This window comes from Suncus etruscus, chromosome 19, assembly GCF_024139225.1.
Source record: "Suncus etruscus isolate mSunEtr1 chromosome 19, mSunEtr1.pri.cur, whole genome shotgun sequence".
In the NCBI taxonomy this organism is placed as follows: domain Eukaryota; kingdom Metazoa; phylum Chordata; class Mammalia; order Eulipotyphla; family Soricidae; genus Suncus; species Suncus etruscus.
In genome coordinates, this window is record NC_064866.1 from 6,337,299 (window position 1) to 6,362,146 (window position 24,848).

Here is a 24,848-nt window from a genome sequence, read left to right on the forward strand (position 1 = left end):
CATGCAGAAGGTCGGTGGTTCTAATCCCGGCATCCCATATGGTCCCCTGATCCTGCCAGAAGTGATTTCTGAGCATAGAGCCAGGAGTTACCCCTGAGCGCTGCCGGGTGTGACCCAGAGAGAGAGAGAGAGAGAGAGAGAGAGAGAGAGAGAGAGTCCTAGTTTTTCACCAGGACTAGTGGCAGCAATCATCTTCTGGAATTTAAGATGGAAATTCTTCTGTTCCACCCCCAGAACACCTGGATCAGAAACTCTGGAGATGTGACCCCAAACTTTGCTTTTCCAACAGATCCTCTGGGTGTTTCTAATGCATGCTGTATCGTGAAAGAAAATTGATAGGTGAATTGTGTCCCTCCCCAAAAGATAAATTTAATCTTAATTTGCAGCATGAACAAATGTGATTATTATCATTTGGAAATAAGCCTTTGTAGATTGAATCAAATTAAGATGCAGTCACTAGGTTGGCCCTAATTCAAAAGAACAGGTGTCCTTATAAGATGGCCACGTCACATGGGGAGAAAAAAGTAAAGACAGTGACATTTAATGAGATTAGCAGATATTATATTTCTTTTAAGCCTATATCTGTCAAGATGGCCAGGAAATAAACCAGAAGCTCTCACTGACAAAGGATTTTTGTCTCCTGCTTTCTAAAACATCTGACACTGCCAATTCCTAGATTATTTTTAAGAAGGATTTTCTTTTAAAAGTAATTTATAGGGACCAGAGTGATAGCACAGTAGTAAGGATTTTGCTTTGCACGCGGAAGACCCGGAACAGACCAGGGTTCAATCCCAGCTCCCATATGGTCCCCTGAGCCTGCCTGAGCTCTGACAGGTGTAACCCAAAAATAAAAAAGAAATTATAGAAAGGTAATATGTAAAATGCATGTACATATATAAATATGTAAAATGAATGTACAATATGTAATACATAGATTTTGAGATTCTAAAATTCCATTCAAAATGGAAGCCATGTATTTCTTTTTTTTTTCTTTTTTGGGCCACACCCATTTGACGCTCAGGGGTTACTCCTGGCTATGTGCTCAGAAATCACCCCTGGCTGGGGGGGACCATATGGGACGCGGGGGGATCGAACCGCGGTCCATCCTACGCTAGCGCTTGCAAGGCAGACATCTTACCTCTAGCGCCACCTTCCCGGCCCCTGGAAGCCATGTATTTCTGTTACTTTAAACTGCCCAGTTTGTGGTGACTTCTAAGAAATCTATATAATGGGGGCCAGAGTGAGGCACAGTAGTATTGTGTTTACCTTGTATGCCACCAATCCAGGACAAATGGTGGTTTGAATCCCAGTATCCGATATGGTCCCCATGCCTGCCAGGAGAGATTTCTGAGAGCAGAACCAGGAATAATCTCTGAGTGCTGTTGGGTGTGAGGCAAAAGCCAAAGGAAAAAAAATCTATATAATGGGACAGATTCTGGAATAGTGGAGTCCAGTTGCAAGATTTGACTGATGTAAGGCAAGAGACATAGACATCAGTAGAAGAAGGTAAGACAAGAAGTAGAAAATAATGGTTAATATAATGAGGTATTGTTATTTTAATTGTTTTAAAAGTATTTATAAGGGGCCGGAGAGATAGCATGGAGGTAAGGTGTTTGCCTTGCATGCAGGAGGACGGTGGTTTGAATCCCGATATGATCCCCCGAGCCTGCCAGGAGCGATTTCTGAGTATAGAGCCAGGAGTAACCCCTGAGCACTGCTGGTTGTGACCCAAAAGCAAAACCAAACAAATAAATAAATAAATAAAAGTATTTATAGGCTTCTACATCCCACCATTGATCCTGATCTACCTGCTGTCTCTCATCCCATCTCAGGTTTGTCTACAGAGAAAGGGACCCTCCTCTTCCCAAACACTTCAAGTTATCTCAGTAATTTCCAGGCAGATTGGGCCTAGCACCTCTTTCTTTTAGAAAATAGGGCCAGAGCAATAGCACAGCAGTAGGGCATTTGCCTTGTATGTGGCCAATACCTGACAGACTCTGATTTTATTTCTGACATCCAATGTGATTCCCCAAGCCTACCAGAAGTGACTTCTGAGCACAGAGTCAGGAGTCCTTGAGCGCCCCCCCAGATGTGACCCCTGACCCCCCAAAAAGAAAATATACAACTCAATTCTTAGTCACACAAACCAATGAAGTAATTGGAAATTTTTTTTTGTTTTTTGTTTTTGGGCCACACCCGGCGGTGCTCAGGGGTTACTCCTGGCTGTCTGCTCAGAAATAGCTCCTGGCAGGCACGGGGAACCATATGGGACACCGGGATTCGAACCAACCACCTTTGGTCCTGGATCGGCTGCTTGCAAGGCAAACGCCGCTGTGCTATCTCTCCAGGCCCGGCAATATTTTTTTTTATCAAAATTAAGTAACCTTGTATGTTTAGGAAAATAACCTCTAAAACATATATACATCTAGCCACCTTTTGTACAACCAATTCAAAAGATCACTTTTTTGGGGGGGGGTCACACCCAGCAGTGCTCTGGGGTTACTCCTGGCTCTATACTCAGAAATTGATTCTGGCAGGCTTGGGGGACCATATGAGATGCTGTGATTCAAACCACTGTCCTTCTGCATGCAAGGCAAACATCCTACCTCCATGCTATCTCTCTGGCCCCAAAAGATCACTTTCTTAAACCATCTGAAACTCTGGCATTACAAACCACTAAATGCAAAGGACAATGGGGAAACTAAGAAAAATAACTGAGAACCCCTGGCAAATGTCCAAGCCCACAAAAACACCTGAGCATTATGCATGAGGACCTAAAACCAACAATTATTGTTTTAGCAGCAGAAATCAATGAGCTCTAACCTGTGAAAGTAAACAATCTATAGATGAACAGTTCACTAACTCAAAAAAAACCTCTTCCATGAAATGAAAGAATCCATACAACTGGAACTGAAAGATCTAAAAAACATGTTAGCAAGCCATAGTAGCAGAATTACACAGTGGAAAATCACAAAGACAAACTTGAAGACAACTTCCAACCCAGTATTGATAAAGAAGACAGGAGAGACAAAACAATGGAAGAAAATGTAAGGTACTTAATGAACAAAGGCAAATGAAGCAATCTCTGAATTATAGGAATACCAGAAGGGGAGGAAAAAGGGAAAAGAGAAAAGCAAGTAGTGAGGGAGATAATAGCAGAGAACCTTTCCACTCTCTAGAAAGAGGCTGCTATACAAATCCAAGTGGCAAAAAGAATGCCAAACAAAATGGACTTTAACAGAACAACACCAAGACATTTAGTAATCCAAATTGCAGAGAGAGAGAGAAAGAGAGAGAGAGAAAGAGATGGACTCTTTGAAGAAATAAGGGAGAAGAAAAACCTTAAATATAAAGGGAAGAACATACGAATCAAACTAGACCTCCTATTTGAAATAATTCAGGCAAAAAAAGAGTGGAATGACACTGACTCCTGAGTGAAAGAAACGTTAGACCTAGAGTTCACTACCCATAAAAACTACTATTTGGAAGGGAGGGATAAAAAACATTCTCAGACAAAAAAAGAACTTGCAATATTCACACTGAAAAAACCAACTCTAAATGAACTACTCAAAATTTAATTACATAAACCAAATACCCAATTGTAAGAGCAACAACCCTACACAATATAATGGCACAATAGCCCTTTCTATCAATAGTTTCCTTAAATGTCAATAGACTAAACTCTTCGATCAAAAGGCACAGAGTATTGGGTTGGATTAGGAGGGAAAACCCAGCCATCAGCTGCCTGTAGGAAGCAAACTTAAAATTTCAGGATAGACACAGACTCGGAGTAAAAGGATAGAAAATAATTATACAAGCTACTGGAAAACAGCAAAAGAAATAAAAAAGCGGGGACAGCCATATTTACATCAGGCCACATTGCATTCAACCTCAGTAAAGTACTCAGAGACAAGAACAGACAATACTTATTTATTAGGGGAATAATAGACCAAGAATTATTAAATCTGATTAATATTTATGCATCAAGTGTAGAATCAGAAAAATATGTAAGGCTTTTGCTTGCAAACCTAGAGAAATACATAGACAGGAATGTGATACTAGTGGAAGTTCCCAACTTTCTATTATCTCCACTGGACAGATCCGCTAGGCATAACATTAGCAAAGACATAGGAGCCATAAATGAGAAACTAAAAGAACTGAGACTAATGAATCTAAAGAGGGCCTCTCATCGTCAAAAAGCTGAATACACATTCTTCTCAAGGACACATGAAACCTTCTTAGGATAGATCACATTTTAGAACACAAGTCTAATTTATATAAATTCGCAAATATAAAGATTATACAAAGAATTATATCAGACCACAATGCCACAAAGATCAAGACTGATTGTGAAAAGAAGAAAAATATAACACCTGGAAACTAAACAATATGCTGCTCAACAACAGCTGTATTAGAGAAAAAATAAAGGAAGAAATAAAGAGATTCCTTGAGACAAATGGTAATGAAAACACAAATTGCCAAAACTCTATGGGACACAACAAAAGCAGTAATTAGAGGAAAACTATTAATAACACAGGCCTACTATATTAGGAAAGAAGAAAAAGACAAAATCAACAACTAAAAATACATCTTAAACATCTGGAAAACCAATAGCAAAGGAACCCAAACAGAAGCAGAAGAAAAGAAATAATAAATAAATAAAAATATGTAATATATAATAATACATAAATAAATAATAAAAATAATAAAAATCAGAAATCAACAATACAGCTGAAAGAAAAAGAATTGATAAAAACAGGTGCTGGTTAGGTTTTTATTTTTTTAGGGGCCACACCCAATGATGCTCAGGGGTTACTCTGGCTATGTGCTCAGAAATCGCTCCTGGCTAGGTGGACCATATGAGATGCCGGGGATTGAACCAGATCCATCCTGGATTTGGCCATGTGCAAGGCAAGTGCCCTATCACCGTGCTATGGCTTCTGCCCCCCAGGAGCTGTTTTTTTTTTTTTTTTAAAGAATAAATAATAAGGGCCCGGAGAGATAGCACAGCGGTGTTTGCCTTGCAAGCAGCTGATCCAGGACCAAAGGTGGTTGGTTCGAATCCCGGTGTCCCATATGGTCCCCCCGTGCCTGCCAGGAGCTATTTCTGAGCAGAGAGCCAGGAGTAACCTCTGAGCAAAACCGGGTGTGGCCCAAAAACCAAAAAAAAAAAAAAAAAAAAAAAAAAGAATAAATAATAAGATAAACTGTTAGCAAAAATCACAAGGAAAAAAAGGGAAATACACAAATAAGCTTGATTAGAAATGAAAGGAAAGAGATTACAACAGAACCCTAAGAAATCCAAGACATCATAAGATCTTATTACAAACATCTTTACTCTGTTAAGCTAGAAAACTTAGAAGAAATGGCCAGATTCTAGAAAAATAAAATCTCCCAATGCTGAATGAGAAGGAAGCAGAAAGTGTAAACAGGCCAATTACAAGTAAGGAAATTGAAACAGTAATTAGAAAACTTCCCAAGAATAAAACTCCAGGACCAGACTTGTTTACAGGTGAATTTTTTTGAGCATTCAGAAAAGAGTTACTACCATTGATCTTTAGACTCTTCCAAATTGTCAAACAGATGGGAATCCTCTCTAATACTTTCTATGAAGCTAATATCATGCTTATTCCCAAAGCTGACAAAGATACCACCAAGAAAGAAAACTACAGACCAATCTAACTGATGAGCATTGATGCAAAAATCCTTAACATAATTTTAGCAAATAGAATCCAACTATACATCAAAAAGATTATACATCATGATAAAATGGATTTCATTCCAGGATGCAAGGATGGTTCAATATACACAAATCAATAAATATCATACACCACATCAGTAAAAGGAAGGATAAAAGCCACATTATCATATCAATCAATGCAGAGAAAGCTTTTGAAAAAATACAACTCCCATTCATGATGAAAACCCTCAGCAATATAGGTGTGAAAAGAATCTTTCTCAGATAGTAACAGCTATCTATAAAAAGCCTGCAGCCAACATTATTCTTTTTGTTTGTTTGTTTGTTCATATCAGAAGGGTCATGTGCCGATGTTGTAACAAGGTTGAAGGGAGGCACATTTCACACAGGCATGTGAAAATCCGATCATCATGCTTATGAACCGGAAAAGGATCCAACAGTATTCTTTTTTTTTTTTTTTTTTTTTTTTGGTTTTTGGTTTTTGGGCCACACCCCGCGGTGCTCAGGGGTTACTCCTGGCTATCTGCTCAGAAATAGCTCCTGGCAGGCACGGGGGACCATATGGGACACCGGGATTCGAACCAACCACCTTTGGTCCTGGATCGGCTGTTTGCAAGGCAAACACCGCTGTGCTATCTCTCCGGGCCCACCAACATTATTCTTAATGGTGAAAAACTGAAAGGATTTCCCCTAAGGTCAGGCCTTAGGCAAGGATGTCCACTGTCTCCACTCTTATTCAACATAATATTAGAAATCCTAGCAAAAGCAAGCAGACAAGAGAATGAAATAAAAAGGAATTCAAATTGGAAAAGAGGAAGTCAAACTGTCTCTTTTTGCAGATGACATGTTTATATACACTGAAGACCCTAAATAGTCCATTAAAATAGCTTCTATAGACAATAAACTGATACAGAAAAGTGTCTGGCTATAAAATCAATACAAAAAAAGACAGTTGCAATCCTTTATACAAATAACAACTCAAAGGAGAAAGGGATCAAAGAGTCTGTCCCACTTAAAATAGTGTCCAAAACTATCAAGTACCTAACAAGAGAGATAAGAGACGTATACCATAAAAACTTCAAATCACTTCAGAAAGAAATTAAAGACCTAAGGAAATGGAAGAATATTCCATGCTCATGAATTGGAAGAATCAATATCATCAAAATGACCATCTTACCTAAACTATTATATAGATGCAATCCCATTCAAATTCAGGCAACATTCTTCAAAAACTTAGACCAATAAATTATGAAGTTTTTGTAAAACCATAAAGGACATAGGATAGCCAAATTCATATTGAAAAACCAGAAACTAAGAGACATCTCCTTGCATCACTTGAAGCTCTATTACAAAGTCATATTAATCAAAACATCATGGTATTGGAACAAAGACAGACTTTCAGACCAATAGGTCAGAATAGAATATCCAATGTCAAACCATCATGTATATATGGTCAATTAATCTTTGACAAAGAGCCAAGAACTTGAAATGGAACAATGAAAGTCTCTTCAACAAATGGCATTGGAACAATTAGATAACCATGTGTAAGAAATTAAAGATTAATTCATATCTCACACTTTACACAAAAGTCAATTTAAAGTGTATTAAAGGCCTTGAGATTAGACCCAAATCCATGAAGTTCATTGAGGAAAACATAGACAAAACACTCTAAGACTTAGATATCAAAGAATTCAATGGTAGGTTGCCAATGGCAAGAGCTATAGCATCAAACCTGAAAAAAAAAAAAGAAAAACAAACAAATAAAAAAAAAAAACAACAGTTCTTTTAGCACTATCAGTAGCAAGCCATAGGAAAGTACTGAAAATGCAGCCTCTGTTAAGAAAGACATGGTTTCTGACCTCATGAAGTTTCCACTCTAACAGAAAAGAAAGTTGTCCAAATATTCATTAATGTCTCCATGAAACTAAAAGTCTTTGTATGGCAAAAGAAACACGGGCTAAAATTAGAAGACAGTAACTGAATGTGAGAAAAATTTTGCACTCAACACATCAGAAAAAAGTTTGATATCTAGGATATGCAAAATACTCACAAAAGTTGACTCCACAAAACCAAAAAACCCAGTCAAAAAATGTGGAAAGGAAATGAACAGACACATCACTTTGGAAGACCAAAAGATGGCTTATAGACACATGTAAAAGAGTTCATCATTGCTTATCATTAGGGAAATCCAAGTCCTGACAACAATGAGATGTCTTACACCAGTGAGCATGACACATATTGACAAGTTTGTTCTAACTTTTAATAACTTGCTTTCTCATTTCTAAACTGAGAATTGGACTTCCATTCTTTGGTTTTGTTTTGGGATTGCACCCATCAGTACCCAGGTACTGATCAATACTTTCAGTACCACTCAAGAATCACTTCTGGCAGTGCTCAGCTGCAAGCAAGGCAAGAGCTGTACTATCACTCTGACCCCTGGACCTCAATTCTGGGATCCCCTCCCACCTTCAATAGCAGGTAGAGAGAGGCTAATTAATTTGTACTCTAAAATTACTCTCTGGTTTCTAACCTACTAGACTTGTTCAATACTCTAGTTGCATAGGTTTTAATATCACTACTCCCCAAACAAAACTGGGAATGTCTTGAGAACAAAGTTTAGGTATTTTTGTATTTGTTTTCCTGGAATAAAGGTTCAAGAAACAGTTCTTTTAGCACTATCAGTAGCAAGCCATAGGATAGTACTGAAAATGCAGCCTCTGTTAAGAAAGATATGGTTTCTGACCTCATGGAGTTTCCATTCTAACAGAAAAGAAGGTTGTCCAAATATTCATTAATGACAAGTACCATCACAGCTCTGAAAGGCAAATCTCAAGTAGTGGTACCACATGACAAAGTTAGGGAACTGACCAAGTCAGGGAACCCCAGAGTGCTCTCTTAAAAAATGCTTTTTTAGATTGAAGACACTTGTCTTCAAGTATCTTACCTAGCTACGATTGCCCCTTGGTGTCATGCTTTCATGTCTTACCTCTTGTACCAAATCCTACAAAATTGCTAATGTCAATTCTTTACTTTTCCCCTCTTCTTCCTTTTCTCCCTCCCTCTCCCCCCTCTATTTGTCCTCTTCCTCCTTCTTTCAAAGCACTAAGATTTATCTTGGCAAGTAGCCCACCCTGGTTGCAAACACATTTTTCAGTGTCTTTTGCAGTTAGAAAGGACCTAGAACTAACTCTTGCAATTGGAATGTTAGTAGAAGGGATGTGAACAACATAAGTACCACATTTTGGGGAAAAATAATGCTGGTGAAGCTCAGGAATTCCTCCTGGTTCTCTACTCAGGAATGATAATGCTCAGGATACATATATAGTGCCAGCTATTCTACTGGGGTCACCTATAATCAGCCACTCTTCTCATGTGTACTTATCTTAAGAGACCCAGAGACATTACCAATGTGTCCTTTGTATCCTTTCCATGTAGAGTTAATGTAAGATTTCTCTAGTGACTTCCCGATTTAAACACAGAAGTATTCCCATCTGGCCATCTTTCCTTTATTGGTGTCTTATTTGTTTGTTTTTGGGTTACACAGGCAATGCATCAGACTTATTCCTGATTCTATGCTCAGGAATTAGTCCTGGCAGGGCTAAGGGGACCCTATAGAATTCTGGGGGTCAAACCCAGGTTGGCTGTGTATAAGGCAAGTGTCTTACCTACTACATTATCACTCTAACCTGATCATCTTTCTTTTACTTTTTCGCCATCTTTTCCTAATCTTTTTCTCTTTCGTACCTAGTTTAGGTGACCTAACTAGTGGAAAAGAATAAAATTCAGGGAGTAATAGGCTTTTTTTTTCTATTTCACAATGATTTGGAACAAGTATACTTGGAGATAAAAGAAATGAAAATGAGAGTCTGAGATAATCATATAAGTTCTAATTACTTGGACCTTGGTTAATCATATTTATCTATTAATAAAAATGTTTCTGGAACATCTTTACAAAGAAAAAAACACTCCAATAAAATAGATTGTTAAGAAGGATCATTCAAAAATTGAATTTCTTGAGTTCCTATGCCAGTAGCCGACCTCCCATGGCACCATCATATTTTCCTCCAATGAGGATTTGTCTTGAAGACTTTGACATTGTCCTTCCAATCCTGTTTTACTTCTGATTTAGCAAGTTGAACACTTTTTTGAAGAGGGTATGGCTTATATTGTAATTTCAAGGAATATTTGCTAACTAAATGTTTTATTGGATCAGATAGATAGTTCAGAGATTAAGACATTTGCCTTGCATGTGGCTTCCTCCATTTTGATTTTCTTTTTTTTAATTATCTTTATTTAAACACAGTGATTACAAATATAATTGTAGTTGTATGATTACAGTCATGTAAAGAACACCCCCCTTCACCAGTGCAGGATTCCCACCACCAATTTCCCAGATCTACCTACTCCCCACCCCACCCACACCTGTACTCGAGACAGGCTTTCTTTTTCCTTCATTCATTCACATTGTTATGATAGTTTTCAGTATAGTTATTTCTCTAACTGCACTTATCACTCTATGTGGTGAGCTTCATGTCATTAGCTGCACCTACATGGGAGGATGGGGGGAAATAAGGGTTGGGACTGAGGCAGTAAAATATTAGAAATGAGCTTTGTAGGGCAGTATCAAGGTCCCAATACAAGATGGATATTATGGATATATAGAATATATGCACACAATACTATCAATATGAAAACAAAGAGAAAAAATTTCCACTGACTGTCCCAACATAAACCAGTGCTAGAACAGCCTGCCCTCCTTCCAGAGCGCATTCCCATTAGTGTAGGGAGAGATAGGGGGAAAGCCTGTTGACCCCTATAGAGTCCACCTAGACTGGTGCCCAGGGAAAGACTGAAGTCCTGGGGAAAAAAACCCTATACCTGGCAAGAGCTGGTCTCCAGAATCAAGGAGGAAACTGGAAGCCAAACGTCTGCCTGCCCTCCTCCCCATGCACCTCCCCCCTGGAGTATGGAGGGAGGGGGGAAGCCTGAGGACCACTAAGAGTCCACCTGAACCCACTTCTGGCCATCTGAGCTGGCACCCAGGGAAGGCCTGGAGTCAGGGGAAAAAGACAAGCACGGCTGGGGGCCTGCCAAGCTTCCCATCACTCCTCAGGCTAGGGAGAAAGGCTCTGGTATGGGGCCTCCCCAAACCCCATACCTGGCAAGAGCTGGTCTCCAGAATCAAAGAGGAAACTGGAAGCCAGATGTCTGCTTGCCCTCCTCCCCATGCACCTCCCCCCTGGAGTACGGAGGGAGGGGGGAAACTGAGGACCACTAAGAGTCCACCTGAACCCACTTCTGGCCATCTGAGCTGGCACCAGGGGTCAGGGGAAAAAGACAAGGACGGCTGGGGGCCTGGCAAGCCTCCCAGCACTCCTCAGGCTAGGGATAACGCGCCCCGGTTAGCTCAGTTTTTCTGATCTGTTAGTTCAGTGTGAAAATTTCTAATTTCAGTTGACAAATCTTCTTGATGCTTAATTTTGCTCCAGTCAAGTTTATCGATGCTTTTTTTTGAACTCCCTGAACATTTTCCATAATTCTACTTTAAACTTCATATTTGAGAGGAAACCTATTTGTTTCCTACTTTTTAGATTATTAGAGGAGCCATCGTGATTTCTTTTCTTTTCTTTTCTTTTTTTTTTTTTTTTTTTTTTTTTTGCCATCGTGATTTCTGTAAATATGGAGGTGTACTGCAAAATTACTCCACTGGTAAGGCTGTAGATTGCTTCTTAAAATGTGCAGAAATGGAATTCAGGGGTTACAAGATAAGCGCGGCCATGAAGAGAAGTGGAGCGGCTGCGTTTCGGGTGTGGGTCCTGAAGAGGTTATAGTCCCTGGAGTCTAGGCAGGCTCAGCAGAGAAGAGGCAGAGAGCATGGCCACCGTGCTTTATAAGTCTCTGGTACTCAATCACACGGCAGGAATTGGCCCCACGTGTGTTGGGTGGGGACATCTTACTGGGTGTGGGTCCTGAAGAGATTATAGTCTTTGGGTCTAGGCAGGCTCAGCAGAAAAAGCCATTCTGATTTTCATTAAGGTATGGTCCCCTGAGGTGATAGTCTCCGGAACATCTCCTAGAGTAACTCCCAAATACAGAATTTAGAGTAATCCCTAAACACTGACATGTGTGACCCCAAGCCCAAAATAAATAAATAAAAATTTAAAAAGAAACACCTAAAGAAAAAAAAAAACCTGGAGGCCTGCAAGATAGTGCAGTGGGTAAGGTGCTTAACTTTTATTTTTAATTTTATTGATTGATTAGTTGGTTGTTGGGCTACACCCAGCAGTGCTCAGGGGTCACTCCTGGCTCACAGCCTCTGGCAGACTGGGGGACCATAGGGATGGCAGATATCAAGCCGGTCCCTCCTTATTCCCCATGCTAGGCAAATGCCCTACTGCTATGATATCTCTTCGGCCACAGGGTGCTTAACTTTTATGTGGCTGACCCAAGTTCGATCTGCATTATTTCATGTAGTATCCCAAACATCACCAGAAGTGATCCCTGATCACAGAACCAGGAGCAATCCCAGAGCACAGCCAGTATATCCCTCAAAAAAAATAAACTTTTAAAAATGTACAAACCTGTATGCACAGAGATGTTTATTTCAGATTTGCTCATATTAGTAATAAATAGGAAAAATCCTATTATGCATCAGCTGGAATTAAACTTAAAAGTATGATTTATCATATTGGATAAGACAAGGAGTTAAGTCTGTATGGACTGACCTGCTAATGCATATGTAAAATATTTTTTATCAAAATGATTGTATTTTTTAATAAAACAAGCAAGCAATGTTTATGAATATATTTTTCACATGCCAAGAAAGAAATCCTAGGGGCCAGAGAGGTAGCTAGCTCAGTGGAAGGGCATTTTCCTTGCACACAGATGATCCAGGACAGATGGTGGTTAGAATCCCCTCATCCCATTTGGTCCCCCGTGCATGGCAGGAGTGATTTCTCAGAGCAGAGTCAAGAGTAACCCCTGAGCACCGCTGGGTGTGACCCAAAAACAAAAATAAAGAAAAAGAAAAAAGAAAGAGAGAAATCCTGGAAAAATACAAATAAAATTATTAGTAATTGTTACTTCTGAGGAACAGAATTAGAAGAAGATAACATGTTTTTCCAATAATTTTGTACTGTTTTTACAATAGTTGGGATTCGCTATTGTGTTGGCTTAATCATTATCCTGTACTTTATCATTTCATGAATACAATCTAGGAATGGTCAACAAGAATAACAGCAACAATTAAATAGCTCCTACTTTGTGTTTATCCTATTGGTTTTATTTATGTAAGTCTGTCTCAGTTTCATTAATATGTCATAAAACAAATACTATTATGCTCTCAACCATATATATATATATTATAGATATAAGAAGACAGAGCTTGAGAGGCCAAGTGGACTGGCCAGAGTAACCCAGATGAAACTGGGATTGGATCCAGCCAACTTAGCTTGAAGACAGCTCTTAACCTCTGCACTGCATTATGTTTGATTAATTGATGAAACGAGCAAATGAATGAATACTAGAATTAAAAGAGAGTTTTTTGGCAGAGTCGCTGATAAGTAGAAGAATCAATGAACCGGTAAAGCTTGTTCCCAGAGCATTCGCCTTAATCAAGGTTTGACGATTTGTCTTCCACTGTAAGGTAATGGGCTGTTTATACTCAGCGCCTTCCAAGTGCTGAAAAGACACTGATGTTTACAGTTGTTGATGAGGACCTAGAAATGGTTGAACATTTTAATTGAAAATAAGTGAAAGAATTAATTGCCAGCCAATTAAAAGGCTTCAACTGCCACTTCTCTGCCTCCTCAGTTCTCTGCCTTTCACCCGGAACAATAACAAGGCCTGTGTGTCTTCTTTCCAAGCTGCCCGATTCTGCTTGTATTTACATGTGGGAAGCTGGAAATGAAGGGGAAAAGTCTGGAGACCAGAGCAGCTCCTTCTTTCAGTGTGGCAACTCTCTACACTCAGCCAAAAGGCTGAAAGATGGATGGTGAATTTCTGGAATGAAGGTGGTAGACAGGGTGCCTTTGAGAACCTTGGTGGCAGGTAGAGTGCCTAGAACAATGTAGAAGCTTTCCTCAGGATTTGCTATTTGTAAAGTCATAGCTGTTGAAATTTTCAGGGTAGAAGAAGTTCTATAATATAGAAAACAATGCAGATACTCATAAAGTTTTCTAGGTATAAAATCTAAAAAATAACATTCATGTGAGCACCTTATAGGTGAACTTTATATGCAAAGTGCTGTGGGAGAAGAAGTGAATTTGAAATAGTTTAAGAAGCTTAAATTCAATTTAATTCCCTGATGTACAGGACAACATCTCATCACTTGATGCTGATCTCTCTGGTCCTGACATAGAGAGTTTTTTTGTTGTTTTTTTTTGTTTGTTTTGTTTTCTTTATTGAGACCATTGTGAATTATAGTTGTATTTTAGGAATTTAGTGACAGTGAATTAAGGCCATTCCCACTAACAATGTTGACCTACCTCTACCATAGTTCCCCACATGTATTCCAAACCCCAAACCCTAGCCCCCAGGACACTAGTGTAACAGGTTCATTTTGTGTTTAGCTTGTTATAATTTGGGTCTCTTGATTCTATTGTCCTTGGCTTTGGCTTGGGTATTTAGATCTGACCTTTGATTCAGGGTTGGACAGTCGATAACATAGGGAGTTGTGCCGGCCAGCAGTTTCAATTTATTCGTGGTCGTGGAAAGGGTCTGCACCTGAAAAGGAAATGGGTGGGAAAAAGGGGACCACCAAGGATTCTGATTATGATGTCGATTTATTTTTGAAATGCCATGACTTATATAATTTTTACACAAAGGGAGGAGGGGACAATGCAAACATTGGTCAAGCAAGCATTTGTCATCATGCAGTTCAAAAGGTTTGGCATGTGCCTGTTAATTTAATACAAGTTTCCTAAGGACCATCCTATTATCACACCAAATGCTCTATCTATAGGTCTGAGTTTCCTGAGCCAGAAGAGTGTGACCTTATGGTTCTTTTGATCTGCGTCAACTCATGCCCAGTTGGCACGTACACAATGTATAGCTCAACTAAAGGACAGGCCTGTTAGAAAATGGCAGTTTGCTACAAGATGGCTGTGCTTATGCCAAGACTGTGAGGGAGAATCTGGCTCCCTACAGAGAGTTTTATGTTAGTCAGAAGAGTTCCAGAGCCAAAGTAAAGTCAAACCTTAGTTTCAACAGAGCCTGACAGAACATTTCCTTTTTTTTTTTTTTTTTTTTTTTAATTTTTATTGTGACCAAAGTGCATTATAAATTTTTCACTGCATCATTTATGGTACATAGCGACAATGAATGAGGGGCATTCTCACCACCAATGCTGTCCTCCTTCTGCCCCTGTTCCCAGTATGCATCCCATATCTCCCTCCTCTACCCCCCAGTGTGCTAGTGCAACTGGTCTCCACTTTACAGCTTGTTGTAGATTGAGCATCCATTTCACCGTCATTGGAGATAAAAAGGATAAGAAAACGGGGAGAAAAAAATTTGGTGACAACTACCAAAAAAAGAAAGAAGAGAGAGAAAAAAAAACAAAGAAAAATGGAAGAAAAAAGAAAAAAATGGGCCTGGCAAATAAAAATAAAAATAAATCTCTAAATAATAACCACAAGCGTGAAAAAGAAAGAGAAAAGTGGGAGAAAAAAGAGAAGGAAAATAAAGTAAAAAACTAACAAATCAAAACAAAACAAGAAAAAGTATGGGTGCTGGAGTGGTAGGGTTTGGCATTCCCCCCACTTTTTTTTTTTTTTTGCATAGGCACAGTAAGCATTGGGAAAGAAAGGGAATTCCCATGGCCTAAGAGATTCAGGGTTTCTCCATCCGTGAAGCATACCATCATGGGATCAACTCCTGGCTCCATATATACTCATTACCCCATCCCAAAGGCTTTTTTGTGATACCAGAAAAGTTTCCTCTCAGTTGTGTGTGAGAAAATCAAACCACTGTAGTGAGGGATCTTGGTATTTGTGCAGGTTATAGCTCAGGGTCTAGGATAGAGTCTCTAGGTTCTAGAGGTTCCTATCCATCATTGTTGTGGTGTTCAGTCTTCTGTAACATTTGCTCCCTGTTTTCATTCAGTCCCTAAGCTGAAGCCTAGGATATTATGGATCCAAAGGTTCTGCTCAGTCTCTGTTGTCCAAGTTGGACCTCTGCAATGACATCTTGTTGTTGTCTTTTATGTGTCCTGGACTACATCCTAGGGTAGGATTTTCCTTATTAGTCCCAAGGTAGGCTCTGTTCAGTCACTGTTGTCAAAGTCAGTTTTCTGTTGTTGGTGCTCTTATTTTTCACAGTTCAAAGGACGATAGCTCTTCTGATTTCCATTTAGTGTTAGGTGATGTGATAGGACAGCCTGGTCTTAGGTCAAGTTTTTCTTTCCTCGTTGTCATATCAAAACTGGCACAAGTTGGTGCCAGAGTAGTGTTGTAAATCTCCCAATAGAGCTTAGTACCAGAACATTTCCTAGTAGTGATTAAGGGAGGCATTTCAGAAAATGAATTGAGCACTTTGAGAAGACTCACCCCTGTACTTAGGTCAGAACTGAAGATTCTAGCCCTAAAGGCCTAAAGGCAGAACCTGAGATAGGGAAGGAGGACTCCATTTAAATGTGACTGACAGTCTTTAACAGAGAACATTCATTCAAGTGGTTGTTTACTCTTGTTTTATCTCTGTAATCAGGAATAAAGGTTAAAGAACGCTCAGTGGCCTTTGATGTAGAGAAGCTCTTAGCTGTCCTCAAAGCCCTACTAAATAGTACCTTGAATAAAAGATAGTTGAATGTGGACATAGGGACAGATGACAGCCCGCCCCTTGTTGAGAAGTTTCAAGGCAGGTGACTCAACCTCAAGATCTGCTGAAGGTTGTGTCCTTGCATGCACTTGTAACAATTAAAACGAAACCTGCAAAAGGATTGAATTCTATTTCTGTTGATCCCATTTGCTATTCCCAGGACACTCTTAATTTCTCCAGTAACCTCCGAAAAATGCACTCTATAGGACCCTGAATTTTTTTCTAGAGATACCATCCACTCAATCTAAGCTCAAGTTCTATCTGTGCTCTTTCTCTGCTTAGGTCTTATACTCATTTAAGTGAGTGAACATGCCTATGTAGTATAGGCTTTATGAGTGTCTATTGTGTGTCTATTGCTGTTCTGGTGTGGAGTGTCACATTCTCTAGGAGATTGGTTAAGGTTTGATTCCCATTGAGCTCCCAGACAGGAAAGGCAGTTCCCATTCCCCTGTCTGATTAAGTTAGGGGGAACAGTTTTAGTTGTAGAGATCTGCAGAAAATAATTCACACAGTGTAAAGGTACAAGAATGAGTTCAAGAAATCCAGTGCTCAAGCAAGGAATTCAAGCCACAAAAGCTTTCTGCTCCTAAGATGGAGTGCAGCTCAGTGGAAGAAGACCGAAGAATGAGCCCCAGCCTTCCTCAGATCCTTGCTTTTATCGACAAGAATCAGGTACCACCATAGGGTGGGAGCAGAATACCAAGTAAGGAATAATCCAATATACTATCATCAGGTCACACCGTAGGGTGGGGTACAATAATTGATTAGGGTAGGATCAGTAACACAACACTGGTGTATGTAGTTTACCAGAATATCTGTGTGTGTACAGATGTATAAGTGGAATGGCATGATCTAGAGATGTTTGCATGTGTATCTGTGTGTGTGGTGGTATATATTTCAGAAAGTGTGACCTACACACCTAAGTGTGAGTGTGTGAGTATATTGTAGGTATATTGGTGTATATGCGGAATAGAATGATCTAGAAACATGATGAATATCAGAGACTTACACCAAAGCCTTGAAGCCAAATTTGAATAAAGATTCAGTCTTGTTGAACTGGAACCTTCAAGTTATGAATTTTCTTGAATCAAGTCTTAGAAGTAAACAACTTGGTTCAATTTAAGACATGCTATAAAATTATCAATAAATGATCATTGGTGTAGATAATATAGGCTTACAATTCAAAAATTAAACAAACATCCACATAGATAACTATTTTCTTTCCCTGTTCTCCCTGTGCCCAGTTTTCTTTATCTTCCCAAACTGCCTATTCATATTCATATTTTCTATCACTTCTTTCAGAAATTTTAAACATATGTAAGCAAATAAATTTGAATTTTTTTCTACACAAAAAGGGGAAATCTAAATATTTTCTACTTTTTTTTGTTTGTTTTAGGGTCACACCTGGCAGTGCTCAGGAATTACTCCTGTCTCTGTACTCAAAAGTCACTCCTGGAAGGCTCGGGGGACCATATGGGATGCTGGGATTCGAACCACCATCCGTTTTCTGTTGGCCATGTGCAAGGCAAACACCTTACTGCTGTGTTATCATTCTGGTCCCATTGTCTACTACTTATGTTATTTCACTTGATAACCCACTGTGGAAACCTTTCAATATCATTTCCTAAGAAATCTCCCTATTCTCTTTCATAACCTGAAGTAGTCCCATTGTATTGGTGCACCATATTGTATCAAATACTTTTGGGCAACATTAACTTAAAAATTCACAAGATTTATATCCCACAAATGAGTGAGATTAATTGATATCTGTTCCTCTCTCACTCTGGTTCATTTCACTTAGCACAATGCTGTCCATATTCATCCATATAAAAGCAAATTTCATGACTTTATGTTTCTTACAGCTGCATAGTATTCCACTGTGTATGGTAATAAAATCCAGAGACAATAGAGATGAGGGCCAGGTGGACCTTAAAAAGTGGTGAGTGCAGTTAGGGTAGAGAAGGGTCCACTGTGATAATGATAGTTAGAATTGATCACTTTGGACAAGAACTAGTGCCGATAAATTTATATGCATGTTACCCCTTCATTAATAATAGTGCAAACCAGAGTCAAACAAGGAAACAAAAGAGGGAGGGAGAGAGAGGGAGAGAGAGAGAAAGGGAGAGAGAGAAAGGGAGAAAGAGAGAGGAGAAAGGGGGAGAGAGAGAGAGAGAGAGAGAGAGAGAGAGAGAGAGAGAGAGAGAGAGAGAGAGAGAGAGAGAGAGAGAGAAGTAAAATGTTTGCCCTAGAGGTAGGCAGGGGAATGGATGGGCGGGAGGGAAACTAGGACATTGGTGTCAAGAAATGTGCACTGATGAAGGGTGGCATACATTGTATGACTGAAACTCAATCATGAACCATTTTGTAACCATGGTGTTTAAATAAAGAAATTATTAAAAAAAATTCATGAGACGATTAAAAATGCAAAGCTGGTCCAAAAAGATAGAAAAGAAGGTGCCTATGACCTACTTCAGTTTAATCTGCATCACTCTATGGTATCTCTTGCACTGCCCAGATCGATCCTAGAAAGCAGAGTCAGGAATAAGCCTTAAGCACTACCAGGGGTGTCTCCACAACAAAGGCAAATCACATTTTGGGGGGAGTGAACAACTGCAATTTTGGATACAAAAGTTCAGGATGTTGAATCAAATAATTAAGGATGGGGCTGGAAGTGGAGCTGGAGCTGGATGGCGATGGATGGTGAAGGATGGAGGCCTTGGTCTTTAGGCCCCGGCCACGTGGCTTCATTCCCCATCAACCAGCGGGTCTGGGGTTCAGGAAAGCGACGGGTATTGAACTCACTCACAGGCAGGCATCAGGAAGCATCAACTTTATTCATACCCTATCCACCACATGTGTGGCCTCTATCCTAACCTTTCAAGCATTCAGCCATTCTTAGCTAGCCCTGCATCTTAACTCCTTTCAGCCATCTCCCTTTTACCTCCATGCTGGTCAAAGACCAAAAGAGACAAAGACCCAAAAGCCAAAGAGCCCAGCAGGGCAGACCCCCTAATCCCCTGGCTCAAAGGCTTATCTACCTTTTCCAAGACCCCTCCCAGGAATGGGTGGGGTCTTGCAGGTAAGGTCAAGTTACCTAAGAAATATGGGTGGAGGATGAGGCTTCACAAAAGTTCAGGTAAAAACCTAAACTATAGAGGCCAGACATAAGGCGTTTGTTTACCTTTCATGCAGAAGGATGGTGGTTCAAATCCTGGCATCCCATATGGTCCCCTGTGCCTGCCAGGGGCGATTTCTGAGCATAGAGCCAGGAGTAACCCCTGAGCACGGCCGGGTGTGACACAAAAACAAAAACAAAACAAAACAAAAAACCCCTAAATTATACCCAAGAAGAGTTAAAATTTGGTGGTTCTATAGGAAGAAAAGAGAAAGAGAAGGTAGGTAGTTAAAGAAAAGAGTGAATATTAATTACTGACAGGCTGAAATTATTCTTGGTTTCATATAATTTGCTGCTGAGTCTAATCTTTAGCACATAAATCCATTTTTACGTGGGAAGATCTCACTATTCCTTTCAAAAGTCCTTTGTTGCATGGTTTCTTTTTGGACTAAGTGACAGATTTTTGATCCAGTTTATTCAAGACAGGTATTAATATCTGACTAATTTGGAATAAATTTTGGCAAAGCCCTTGAGACCTATCCAACTTATTTTTTGCCAAATAGACACACAGTTATGCTACTATAATTTATTTAATAGCCTACCATTCCCCCTTACAGATTTACCTCTATAATAAACTAAATTCCTATATATATGTGTGTGTCTATTTCTGAACTTTTATACTCTTCCTGCTGTGCCAAATAATAGGAAGCTTTAAACTAGATACATCCATGAATAATCAGTGAAAATAGAAATATCTTCTCAATAACAAAGAAATCTGGATAATAAAATTATATAAAACTCACTCTCTTTCACAGTAACACTCAATCTTTACAGTTTAAGCATAAAGTAGGGCAAGGAAAGAAGATTTTAAAAAACAAGATAATCCCATGTGGGTTTAAGGCTAAGATCAAACACATCCTAAAAAATTCTTGGGATTCTTCCATGTTTCTCATGGGCCTCTGACTACCCAACCAATGTGCACAGGGGTGAGTTTATGCTCAACACAGGTCAAATTGAGCCATTCTCAGGAATTTCTGAACTTGAGATCAGAAAGAGAATTCAATGTCATGGAGTGTTTTACCGACATGTTGTTTTATATACCTTATGGTATCAGGTCTGATATCAAAGTCTTTAATCCATTTAGATTTTACCTTTGTACATGATGTTAACTGGGGGTCTATGTTCGCTTTTTTGCAAGTGGCTAACCAGTTCTGCCAGCACCACTTGTTGAAGAGGTTTTCCCTGCTCCACTTAGGATTTCTTGCCCCTTTGTCAAAAAGAATTCAGTAGTTTTGTGGAAGCAGCTATAAAGGCAGGTTTCACTGGAGAGATTACAACAGATTAGATGCATATGGTCCCCTGAACATTGCCAAGAGTGATCCTTAAGCAAAGAGCCAGAAGTAAGCCCTAAGCACCACAGAATATGTTCTAATAATAAAAAGAAAAAAACAAAAAAGCAGACTTGAAGCTTCCACTATTCAGAGGTCAGTAGAGGAACAAAACTCAAAGAAAAGCAACAGTGATTAACTCAGCAATAAAAGGAATAGATAGCAAGGTGTAGAGATAGTGCATTGGGTAAGACACTTGCCGTGCACATGGCTGACTGGGTTCAATCCCTGGGACTGCATATGATCTTCTGAATCTTCTGAGCCCTGCTAGCTATGATCCCTCAGCACAGAGCCAAAGTAAGTCTTGAGCACTGTGGGGTGTGGTTTCAAAACCACACAAATAAAAGGAATATAGGATAACTACACACAATAGCCCAAATCAATTTGAGTGAAACCATCTAAGCAAAGGTAGGGTTTTACTCTCTGCTTCAGTTTATACCAATCTCTTGCAAATGCTAACCTATCTCTGTGACAGAGCTCAGGTCAGTTACTGTCAGGAAAAGGAGAGACAGAATGGGGAGGGAGAAAAGGAGTTAGAAAAAGACAAAAGGAAAGCTAGCTCTAACATGGATATGACCTCTTAAATGGATTAAATGTTAAGTGTAAAGCTCTGAGCTTTGATTTCTAGTGCCACCAAACCAAACAAAAAAATCTGGGTGATGACATAATTCATGATCTTGACCGTGGTCATGGTTTCATAGATGTGTACATATTCTGAAACATCAAGTTGTACACTTTACAGGAATTCATCAGGAAGACCTCAACAAAGTTGCTTAAGAGGCTAGTACAGCACTGCGCCCTCCCTTCCTTCCTCCCTTCTTTTCCTTCCTCCCTCTCTCCTCTCCCTCCCTCCCTTCCTTTCTTTTCTCTCCTTCCCTCCCTCCCTCCCTCCCTTCTTTTGCTTTCCTTTCTTTTCTTTTCTTTTTTTTTTTTTTGGTTTTTGGGCCATACCCAGCGGTGCTCAGGGGTTACTCCTGGCTGTCTGCTCAGAAATAGCTCCTGACAGGCATGGGGGACCATATGGGACACCGGGATTCGAACCAACCACCTTTGGTCCTGGATCGGCTGCTTGCAAGGCAAACACCGCTGTGCTATCTCTCCAGGCCTTCCTTTCTTATTTGATTCTATTGCTGTGAATACCAGGAGTCCCAAGAACACTTGGTTATGAAGCTTGCTAGATGTCACATTCCTTTGGTTGTGATACTTCTGAGGGTGCTCATTAGGGATCCTTTTCTAGTGGTGCTCCCGTGCTTGCATACTTAGGGGCTCAACTCCTGGTGTAGTGTTGCCCTTCTTTCTTCATTGCAATGCTGGCTGGTGGTGGCACCTTTTCCCTTCAATGCTCATGCATACACCTGACTGTAGTATGGCCAGAAATCACTTTTGACTGCCAGGGACAAACAATAAAGTTGCCAGAATTGGCAGGTGCTTTGGCAACTGAATTCTATTCCAGTCCCCCCAAAAATTGCTTTTTAAAAAAGCATAGATGAGGGAGAAAATGAACACAGAAGGAAGCAGAAATGTAGGCGTATAGCTGAAAAAGGGAGGGAAAATAAGTAATAGAATACATTTCAATAGTATCTTGTTCTTTAATTTTACAGGCCCAGCTGCAACTCCAGTTTGGTTTCTGAATCCAATTTTGGATTGTGAAGGTAACATATTTATGATTCTGCTGAAGTAAAGTCTTTATTCTTTGCCAATAGAATAATAAAATTATGCCAACCCTTCCCAAGAGATGATCCTATGACTTCATTTGACTCATTTTATTTTTTTACTTACATACCCAGTTATTTCTTTTTTATATATTTTTATATTTTTATATAAACACCCTGGTTGCAAAGTTGTTCATACTACAGTTTTTCCCCACAAATAGTTGTTCATATAGAATTTTTTCTTTCTTTCTTTTTCTTTTCTTCTTCCTTCCTTTCTTTTTCTTCCTTCTTTCTTTTCTTTCTTTCTTTCTTTCTTTCTTTCTTTCTTTCTTTCTTTCTTTCTTTCTTTCTTTCTTTCTTTCTTTCTTTCTTTCTTTCTTTCTTTCTTTCTTTCTTTCTTTCTTTCTTTCTTTCTTTCTTTCTTTCTTTCTTTCTTTCTTTCTTTCTTTCTTCTTCTTCCTTCTTTTCCTTCCTTCCTTCTTCCTTCCTTCCTTCCTTCCTTCCTTCCTTCCTTCCTTCCTTCCTTCCTTCCTTCCTTCCTTCCTTCCTTCCTTCCTTCCTTCCTTCCTTCCTTCCTTCCTTCCTTCCTTCCTTCCTTTTTTGTTCACTCCTGGCAGTACACAGCATACTATACAGAGCCATGGATAGAACCTGGGACTTCTGCGTGCAAATCATATGTTCAGACTATGAAGCTATTATCCCAGTTACAGACAGCCATTTCTTACCTGCACTTATCTTATCGAACCTCTTAGAGTTCAGCCTCACATTCTCTTTGGCTCTTCTCAGAATTGTACCTCCTTCTATGCTCCATAATGTTTCCAAAATTGTATTTTAAAAGAGATTTCATCCTTTCCACTTTCCTTCCTAAAACAATGGTGAACTTTGGACATGTTGCTCAATCTCTCTGAAGCCTGACCCTGTTCCTACCTGAAGCCTCATCTACTATCCTAAGGGCATTCGAGTCCAGTTACAACAGAAAGTTTCCCTTCAGTGTTCTGCTTGTCCTCTGACAACCTCCTAACATACTTAGAGTCCAACTCAACCGTTATCTGACTGTGGCTTTATTTGCCTCTCTTGGGCTGAAGTAATTGCTTCTTCATCTGTTCCGAGAGCTCTTATCATCTTTGTTCTGTTGATTGATGGACCTGTCTTTCTCATAAGATGATATTTTGAGAAGCGGAAAGTATGTCTTATTCAACTGTATAAACACAGAATCAGCATCATGCACAAAATGTAGCAGGAGCTTCATTAATGATTTTTAATTGGCTTAAATGTGGGAGAAACAGAAATAGGTCAATGGTCTTCATGTCTTTGGTTAACACTTCTTATTGAAACTCTCTTTCCAAGAACCTGTTACAAGGAATCTCAACATATAATTTAGATAAGGGTTGACCTGATTTGCTTGAAGAGAAAATGAATACATTTGTTTCAGAGGCTCATTTATCTTCCTTGTTTTCAGTCATTTACTTTCTCCCATCTCCAGGTGTAAGAGAATTTCTCCTTTGCTACCTTCATCTAGCTCCTGTATCTGCTGGATGAATATTTTGTTCCTCCTCTTATGATAAGTTTCTTGTTTATTTTTTGGACAGTTATTTTTTAATAAATACAATTTTTATTTTAATCATAGTGGCTTACATATCATTGACAATAATATTTTAGGTACATATTAACATAAAATCAGGGGAATTCCCATCACCGAATTGCCCTCCCTCCATCTCCGTTTCCGTCCTGCCTCCCATATCCTCCTCCCTCACCCCCGGGGCTGCCAGAATAAGTGGTCCCCTCTGTGCCTAGCTTACTACTTAGTGGTCTTACACCTGTTTGGTTTTGGTACCTGCCTTATTTCCCGCTCTAGTTGGGAGGCGGGACTAGATAGTTCAAGTTATGTGGTTTTGTTTGAAGAAGAGAAAAGTAATAAACTGAGGGGGAAAAATCAAATACGCCAAAAATGGGCAGAGTCCTTCTGGAGGCTCTCATCCTAGGTTGGAGAGACGAAGGGGAAAAAGAAGGTGAAACACCACAACAGTACAAAAAGAGGTGTCAAATAAAATGTCCAGTGAGCACTCCAACAATAAAGATAAGCACCACATAAAAGCTATGGTCTTGAGATAAAAAAAAAAAAAACATGGCAGAGCACATAAAGGAAGAAAAGAAAAGAAGAAAAAAATAAATATAAATGAAGA

The 24,848-nt window shown here is 39.5% G+C and overlaps 1 non-coding gene across 1 annotated transcript; it reads right to left on the reverse strand.

Moving 5' to 3' along the window:
- Positions 1–6,027: 6,027 nt before the first annotated feature.
- On the reverse strand, positions 6,028–6,131 carry LOC125997830 (small nucleolar RNA U13). The gene has a single exon (XR_007491838.1). It is a non-coding gene; the product is annotated as a small nucleolar RNA U13 (small nucleolar RNA).
- Positions 6,132–24,848: the final 18,717 nt, after the last annotated feature.